The sequence below is a fragment of the Equus przewalskii genome, chromosome 18 (assembly GCF_037783145.1).
Source record: "Equus przewalskii isolate Varuska chromosome 18, EquPr2, whole genome shotgun sequence".
Taxonomy (NCBI): Eukaryota; Metazoa; Chordata; class Mammalia; order Perissodactyla; family Equidae; genus Equus; species Equus przewalskii.
Window position 1 is genome coordinate 4,233,949 of NC_091848.1, and position 9,423 is coordinate 4,243,371.

Here is a 9,423-nt window from a genome sequence, read left to right on the forward strand (position 1 = left end):
CACCACATAAGAACCGCAATCACCGTGAAACCACCCTTCTGTGAAGAGATGTTGGAGAGACTCTGGAGGGTGAGAAGCCACGTGGAAAGAAAGAGAGGCTAGTGAGCGCTGAGACCCAGACATGTGGGTGAAGAAGCTATCCCAGCCATGAGATGGATCGCCCAGTGGAGCTCCTCCAAAATTCCTGACCCAGAAAATCAGGAACTAAATAAAAGGAATGTTTTAAGCCTCTAAATTTTGGGGTGGTTTGTTTCACAGCAACAGAAAGCTGAACAATGACCGAGTGCTAAGTGGTGGAAATGGTGATTATTTCTTACATCTGCAAAATAGAAGCACCAATTTGTAACAGAAAAAAAAAATTTAAAAATAAGATTTCCCCCTTTCAAAAGCAGTCTTTGTCCAAAAGAAAGTATCGTATCCTGGGTTGTAATTGTTGACAAAGAATCATTCGGTTTAAATACGGGAATGACACGACTCTAAGCAAAGTGAGAGGAAAGGACTTCTTTCCGCTGGAAAAGGCTCTCACAGGGGCAGCTGTGCAGTGCTCATTCCTCCCAGTTTGATCATAACGTGCTGGAAACAGCTGGGGAGCCAAGGAGACCAGCAGCCAGAACCCTCAAGGATAAAGGCCATGCTGTCCCTTTCTTCCAGCAGCCTCAGCCTGGAAAACAGATGGTGGGGCCACTTGTACCTATCACAGGGAGGAATCGTGCCTGAGGCAGTCCCTTGGGGGGCTTTGACAGCAAGCTGGCCTGCAGTCCCGGGGCAGGCAGCAAGCCCCAGAGGAGGCCGGCTCTGAGAAAAGGTTCACTGGAAACTGGAAAAATATCTTCTAGTTATGCCTCAGAGAATTACAGGGCTATATTGATTGGACTTGAACATGATAAAGGATTAATGATTGCCTAATTATATGTAGGTGTTTCTTAAATCTGCTCTAAATTGTAGCTCCTTAAAAGGCAGCACACGTGTGATTAAGAACACAGTTCTGGAGCCATGTGGCCTAGATTTGAATTCCACGTCTGCCACTTGCTAACTCAGGACACGGGCCCATGAACCTCCTAAGCTCGAGAGCTCTGCTGGCCAGGACAGTGGCTGGTAGCCGCATATGGCTGCTCTGAGTGGACATGTGCTGCAACCGAGATGTACACTGGGTTTCCAAGGCCTAGTACAAGACAATGTGAGATATCTTATTACTATTTTTATATTGATTACGTGTTAAAGTGATAATATTTTAGACATACTAAGTGAAGTAAAATATACTATAAAATTAATTTTACCTGTTTCTTTTTATCTTTTTTTAACGTAGTTACCATAAAATTTGAAATTCCACCGATGGTTCACATTATATTTGTGTTGGACAGAGCTGCTGTGGATGGATAATAACAGGCTCAGCTCCTAGGACTGTGCTAAAGATCAAATGAATTATCCACGGTAAGCACCTAGAACAGTGCTTGACATGAACAAAGTTCCCCACTCATTCATCTGGCCATTCATTCATTTATTCATCCATCCAGCCAATAAATTTACTGAGCGACTACCCGGTGCCAGGCACTCCTCTAGGTACTGGGATTACAGCACTGAGAATAGACCAAGAGAAAGACAAGCCTCTATCTCAACGGTAGTGGTAACAGTCTACTTAAATTCAGTGATCATTCATGTAAGTTAATATATATGTTCAGTGATTCTAGTAAAGTAATTGTAATGCCGGTTGTTCTTAGGGATCGGTTAGTGGACACAGATGCTGCTATCTCTCGCTGCTAACTTTCCCTGTGGAAAGCCCAGCTGTTGGAAATATGAGCTCACATGAAAGTGTATTCACCTGGGGACAGCAGGCGGTCTAACTGCAGCAAGGACTCTAAGCCCTGGCCTTGCAAAGCCCAAGGTAGAAATACATTACAAAATCCAGGAGGCGTTCAGAGGAGGAGAGATCCGAGGGGGCTGGGTAAGGGATCAGGGAGGAGGTGGACTTGAGGTTTGGTCCTGCAGGACGCCGAGGGCCGAAAGGCACCAGGAGAGGAGCTGTGTCTCGGGCATTCGAGGATTTATAACAGAACAGCATCCAGGATGGGCTCAGTATGTCCATGTTCTGCCTCTAGGTCATATGCATACATGTCCGGGAAACTGACTTTCCTTGTCAGATGCTGGCTGCCCCAGGAAGACAGCCCACAGCAGGACTGGGAAGACAAACACCCATGCCTTACAAAGGCGAGTCGTGCCAGCTCAGAGTACCCACGGTATTGACTGGGACCCCTCCAGCTTGAGTATTCATCTATATCCAGCCCCTCAGGCCCCTCCTTTTTGCTTCCCACACTGCAGCCATAGTAACAGAAATCTGGTCACGTCACCCTCTAATTATAGTCTTTTAACCGCCTCCTCTTGTCTCAGAATAAAGACCAAAGCCCTTCGTGAGGCATACAGGGCCCCTGCCCACTTCACTGCACTCTGCCCTTGCTCTCTACTCCAGCCACCCTGACCTGTCAGCTTCTCAACCTCACCTTGCTTCCTCCAGCCACAGGACATTGGCACACGCTCTTCCCTCTGGCATCTCACTCCTCCACCCCAACCGCGGCATTCCTTTCATCTCTCAGCACAGTTGTTACTCCCCCAGAAAGCAATTCTCCTCCAGCATATGTTTGCATGGCACCGTGTCCATCCTCCATGGCTCCTGTCTCCATGTAACTTATATTAAGCGGTGGGATTATGTGAGCAACGTCACTTCCCCTTCTACGCTGCAGCCCCTGGAGGTAAAACCTTGTCTTTAGGGCTCACCATTTGGCTTGCCAGCATCTAGCACAGGGCCTGGCACGTGGTGGGCACTCAGTAAGGATTTGTTTATTTCATCTACTCCACGAGCATTTCCTGTGAAGGTTGAGTGTATATATATATATATAGCTTAGAACGGGTTCTGGCACACAGTAAGTGCTATGCAAGTTTTTATGATCACAAGAGTTTGCTGTGCTGGGCTGTGTTTGCACATCCACAGCTATGGATCTGGACTTTGTTCCACTTAACTCTTGAGGTTTCATGGTGTGACATCCCAGATGTGGGCCGTTAATACCACCCTTGTACCATATGGAACCAGAGGTTTGCATACCGTGCCTCCAAACGAATTCCCAGGATGTCCTCCTTTTCACTCTCATTAATGCTTCCGGTAGGGGAGGGTCAAGATCAGATACCAAGATGATAGTTTGCAGGAATTAAATAATTCTACTCATTAGAATAGATTTAGCACAGAACATGATTTAATGTTAAATACCAGTGATTACTTTTACATTATAATTGTGCTATGGTAGCAAAAAATCATAGAATTTCAGAATGACAGAGAAGCGGAGACAGGAAGTCAGAGATGCTGTGAGTGATGACAGTAATTAGAATCATGAAGTGAGAGCCAGACACAAGCTAAATGTTTATATGCACCATTTCATTTAATCCTGTTCACAACTAGGCGTCACAACATCATCTTACAGATGAAGCTTAAGGAGAATCGAATATTAAAAATAAAGAACCATAGACGTTTCTACAAGGAAAATAGACAAATGGCCAATAAGCACATGAAAAGATGCCCAACCTCATGAATCATTAGGAAAATGCAAATTAAAACCACAGTGAGAGACCTGGAAGGCTATGATAATTTTTTTAATGGAAAATAACAAGTTTTGGGAAGGATGTGGAGCAATAAGAATGCTCATACCCGGCTGTCAGGGACATGAAAGGGGGCAGTCATGTGGAAAGCAGTCTGGCATTCCTCAGATGACTGAACATGGAGTTACCATGGGACCCAGCAATTTTACTCTTTGATATACACCCAAGAGAAATGACAACATATGCCCTCACAAAAACTTGTACAAGAATGTTTACAGCAACATTATTCATAATAGCCAAAAGGTGGAAAACCCAAACATCCGTCAACTGATGGATGGAAAAACAAAATGTGGTATATCCATACAATGGAATATTATGCAACCATAAAAAGGAATGAGGTATTGATACATGCCACGACACAGATAAACCTTGAAAATGTTATGCTAAGTCAAAGAAGACAGAGACAAAAGACCACATATTATATGGCTCCAGTCATACAAAATGTCCAAAGCAGAGAACTCTATAGAGATAGAAAGTAGATTAGTAGTTGTGTAGAGCTATGTAAGGGATAGGGAGATGAGGGGATGACGACTAAGGGGAGTGGGTTTCTCCATGAGGTGATGAAAATGTTCCAAAACTGATTGTAGTGAAGGTTGCACGTATTTGTAAATATATCAACAAACAGTGAATTGACTACTTTAAATGGGTGGATTATATGGTATATGAATTATATCTCAATAAAACTGTTTAAAAAATTTTTTTGAAGTAAAAAGACCAAGAAGGCTAGAATGCCCCATCACTTAACAGGTTTGTTTTTCATTTTTTGTTTTTGCAGGGGAAGATTTGCTCCAAGCCAACATCTGTTGCCAATCTTCTTCCTCTTCCCCACCACCGCTGGATCACAGCACGTAGTTGTAAATTCTTCTAGTTCCTCCATGCAAGTCACTGCCACAGCACAGCTACCAACAGACAAGTGGTGTGGTTCTGCACCTGGACACCGAGCCCAGGCCGCCAACGCGGAGCAGGCCAAACTTGAAGCACCAGGCCGTCAGGGCTGGCTCACTTGATAGGCTTTTTAAAACTAAAAATAAATAAATAATAATTAATTATTTTATTATTTTGTTAATTAAGTTGATAAATTACTTAAGTTTTATTAATCACTTTATTATGTTAATTTTCATCATTCTCTCCTCCCGTTCTTCACATCAGCCCCTCAACTGGCTACATCAGTGGTGCTTTAGCACCGTAAGGATGAATTAAAATTATTGTTTCCTTACCTTCTATGTCATGATATGTTCCCTGTTTTCTTTTACAGTCGTCCCCCCTTATCTGCAGGGGAAACGTTCCAAGACCCCCGGTGGACGCCTGAAACTGAGCAGAGTACCGAATCCTATACGCACAATACATACTATGTTTTTCCCTATGCATACATATCTAGGATAAAGTTCAATTTGTAAATTAGGCACAGTAAGAGATTAACAACAATAACTAATAATAAAATAGAAAAATTATAACAACATACTATAATAAAAGTTACTGTAGATCTTAGCAACCTCAGCGGATGATTTCTTTTCCTTATTAAGTCGAGAACGTTCACTTCTTCACTTAAAGGAAGCACTTTATGGCTTCTCTTTGGCGTATCTCCCCCATCACTCCTCTTGCACTTGGGGCCGTTATTGAGTAAAATAAGGGTGACTTGCACACAAGCACTCAGATACCAAGACGGTTGATCTGATAACTGAGATGGCTACTAAGTGAGTACCGGGTGGGTCCGGTATACAGCATGGATCAGCTGGGCAAACGTGTGACTCAGGTCCCAAGTGAGATGGAGCAGGACAGCACAGGATTTCATCATGCTACTCAGAACAGCGTGCAATTTAAAATTTATGAATTGTTTATTTCTGGAGTTTTTCATTTAATATTTTCGGACCGACGTTGACTACGGGTAATTGAAACCACGGAAAGCGAAACCACAGATAAGGGAGGACCACTGTAATTTCATCCATTTAATTTTTTCTAGTCTGGATTGTTTCAGTAACTAATAAAATGGGCTTTTTAAAAAGAGTTTTCCAAACTGGTGCTAACCTGGACACAGCAGGTATATACGCAGAAACCATTATTTTCAGGGATCCTTCAGAAGGCTTGCAAGCCATGCTTGCTGTTTGCCAAAGCCTGGGCGGGCGCTGGGACGCAGGGGACTAACGTGATGCTTCTGCTGGTAAGGACCCGTTGTCAGAGCTCCCTCCTCCAGCCAGAGGCAGACATTTATCATCAACCTGCCCGTCTGGCTCCAGAATGCTACTCCGGCAGCAGGCAGTGGAGCGTTTGCTCAGTGGCCGGTGGTTAACGCACGCTGTCGCAGTTCTCTCTGATAGAGCGACAAGGAATCCCATCCAAGAGATTCTCCTGAGAGCTCCCGCACCTTGGAGAGGCTGCTGTCTCCCGGAGCTGATTAAGCGAAGTTTTGGTAGGCAAGAGAAAGATTCCGTGACCTTGAACTCTTTTTAATTCAGTTGTAATGTTACATCACAACTTTTCTGAAGGTTCAGGAAGGAAAGCAATATTCCGCAACGTCCACTAATTCTAGGACCCCTCGATGCAAGCCTAATCACTTCTGGCAGTGCAGGTGCTTGTCATCACTTTTGCTGAGATCCAGCAGGGCATTGGTTTTCTTTGGTTTAATATCTCTTAGGCCCTCTGAGAAAAATACATTTATTATGTAGACTTTGTAGTGCTCACCTGATGTCTACACACACCAAAAGCCCAAAGTGCTGACGGAATGTGGACCCAGAGAAAGACAAACCCTCCTCTCACACGGCTCATCTTCTTGCTACACGTACTGGCCTTCCTCTGGAACAGGTAGCGCCCCCTCAGGAGGGACGAACTGGCTCACTCAGGTGCCCCAGTGGAGCCAGGTATGCAGGTTATGGCTCTCCTCCTGCTACAATGGCAGGTGTGTAGTAAAAATTTAACCTTGCCCAAAAAAGAGGTTAAAAGAGGTCTGGCCCTTGCCCTTGGCTTCTGGAATATAATCTCTAGGCCCTCAGAATGTCATGTCTGATAGGAGGCCCTTGGTTTGCCTTCGCCTTGGGTCACACAGGATAGCCACACAAAGTGATTTTGAGTAGGCGCTGGGCACACCAGATAGCCGTAGGGTGGAGGCTGCCACGTCAGGTATTAGCAGTATGCTTCAGCTGGAGCTTTGGTACCAGTGGTGTCAGTCAACCTCCAGAAGGACTGAGATTGGAGACTGACACCAGCCCCATGAGCAGCTCATCATGCCTGCATGACAGAGCCCCGTGTGTCCTCTGAGCCTCACGTGAGTGCCCCTACTCCCTGTGTGCTGTCCCACGTTGATGCCAGAAGAGAAATGCTATCCTGACTCCATGGGGAGAGGATGACAGGAAGTTCCGTGTTTGGTTCTCTTCCTGGACTCCGCCCCATGAATCTTCTCCCCTGGCTGATGTTAATCTGTAACCTCTCTGGAAGAACCACAATGTGAATAGAGTTTCAGTGAGTTCTCCGAGTCCCTCCAGAAAGTTCCCAAACACCAGTGTGGTTCTGGAGCTCCCTCAGACTTGCAGCTGGTTCCGGAAGTGAGAGAGCTCTTGTGTGCACTTAGTTCCGTCTTAACTCTTCAGGTGGCTAACTCCTGCACAGGTCAGGTGACGGTCAGCGCCATCGGTGACATAACTGACGGCCTACCTCTCTCCACACTGAGCCCCCCTCCCCCTCTCCCACTCTCTCCCTCACTTGCTCCCTATTTATTCTTCCAGTTCCAACGTCACCGCCATCCTTCTCCTCCCCACGTGTCAAAACCTAGTCTGGAAAAGACAAGAGGAATCTGTTTCTACAAATGTGTATAAATTGATACCAGCTTGCTGAATGTAAATGGGCAAACTGGTCAGGCCAGATGGTAGAAACAATGGTCACCCTCCCCCCCAAGACTCTTGCGTTTTAACTGATAGGGAGTAAACAGCAGCCAGCTGGCTGGGGTCGAATCCTTCGTGCCAGCTACTAGCAGTGTGACCTTGGGCAAGTTAGTCAACATCTCCAAGACTCAGTTTCCCTATTTTTAAATGGGGAACTAAAAAAAATTTAAAAATTTAAAAATTTAAAATAAATAATCGGGGAATTAATAATAGTCCCTATCCCCTAAGGTTGTTGCTAAAATTAAGTAATTTAATACATTTAAATATTTAAAATCACGCCTGACACATAGTAAGCACTTAACAAATGTAGGTCTTGCCACCACGTTTAACCAGAATTTTATTTTAAGGCAGTTTTTCATATTACCATTCATGCAACTTCTGAATCAGAATCACATGGCATCTAACCCATTGATCAGTCTTAGCATCACTAAGAACGGAATAATAGGACATTATGTGTCTCATTATAGGATACAATATACAATACAATAAGTAGATAACTCCAATTATTAAAAAATCTTGCTACATTTTTAAAAAATTGAAACTAAATCTAACGAAGTCTCTATATCTAACTCCCATTTACAAGCAACACAGAGGTTGGAAGAAATTATACAGCACCAAGGGACAGACTCAGCCAAATCCAGAACGCAGGACATTCTCACAGGCTTGTTTCTCAAAGCAGGGTCCCCTGTCTCCCCAGCCCTCAGCAGCTTCAGCGTTGCCCGAAGGACTGCTGGGAATGCGGACTCTCGGTCGCCACCTCAGACCCGCTGAGTCAGCATCTGCAGCTAACCAAGAGGCACAGTGCACACATGCACACGACGCTGGAGGAGGTCTGGTCTCTCCACAGACCAATGTCTTAAAGAAAACGGGGGCTTGTACAGAATAAAGAGGTTCACGACACAGAGCATCCAACTGCAGTGTGTGACCCTTGTTAGGAGAGATTAAACCAACCATAGAAAGACATTTTTAAGATAATCAGGAAAATTTGAAAATAGGCTGAGTATTAACTGACATTATTGAATTATTAATTCTGTTGGGTGTGACATGCCATAGTAGTATGTAAAAACAAAAGTTATTGGAGATGCATACTTAAACATTTACTCATGAAATCACCTGATGTCTGGATTCACTTTAAAATATATAGGGAAAAAAATTTTAATGGAGACACAGATGAGATGAAAAATATTAATTATTGATGGAACTGGGTGATGGGTGCAGGAAGGTTCGTTACTCAATTTTATTCACTTTTGTGGCTATTTTAAAATTTCTACAATTAAAAAATAATAAACAACGTTCCGTTAAAAAATAATCACCTGGAATGTCTGTTTAAAAATCAGATTTCTGGGCTCCCCACTGAAAATTACTGAATCCAGATCTCAAGTATGAGCCCAGGCACGTGAGATTCCGAGACAGCAGGATGCTAAACGAGGGCGGTGCTGAGGTGATGCTCCGCGGGCGACCTCCTATCCTCGCTGTTTAGGAGGAAACATCGTGCAGTCTATGAACGTCCACTTCCCAGGCCCACAAAGTCATCACGAATTCCACGAATTATGAGACAGGTCTCTGTCACTCAATTGGATGAATGCTGTTCCTGAAGTGGGAGAGGACAAAAAAGAAGAAAGGAAGAAAGAAAAGAAAGGAAAGGAATGAAAGGGAGATGAAAATGAAACAGCAATGTCTTCCTTTACCCCTAGGCTTCGCACCTGCCTCTCAATGACGGCGAGTGGCTGACCACCCGCCTGTGTTCACCCGAACACTGCCAGCGCCAGGCAGCCAGCCACCAAGAGGAGAAGCCGGCCGGTGAGGGGAGGCTGGGGAGGAGCTCTGCGGGAAAGTTGAGGCGTCACTACAGTGGGAGCAGACGGGTTTCTGCCTTAAGATACCGGGTCCAGAGGCCTCTCTCACCTCA

At 44.6% G+C, this 9,423-nt stretch overlaps 1 long non-coding RNA gene across 1 annotated transcript; it reads right to left on the minus strand.

The window, feature by feature from the left end:
- Positions 1-3,220: 3,220 nt before the first annotated feature.
- On the minus strand, positions 3,221-9,105 carry LOC139077083 (uncharacterized). Its single transcript, XR_011529297.1, has 2 exons — positions 8,828-9,105; positions 3,221-4,663 (listed from the first exon to the last, which is right to left on the minus strand). It is a non-coding gene; the product is annotated as an uncharacterized lncRNA (long non-coding RNA).
- Positions 9,106-9,423: the final 318 nt, after the last annotated feature.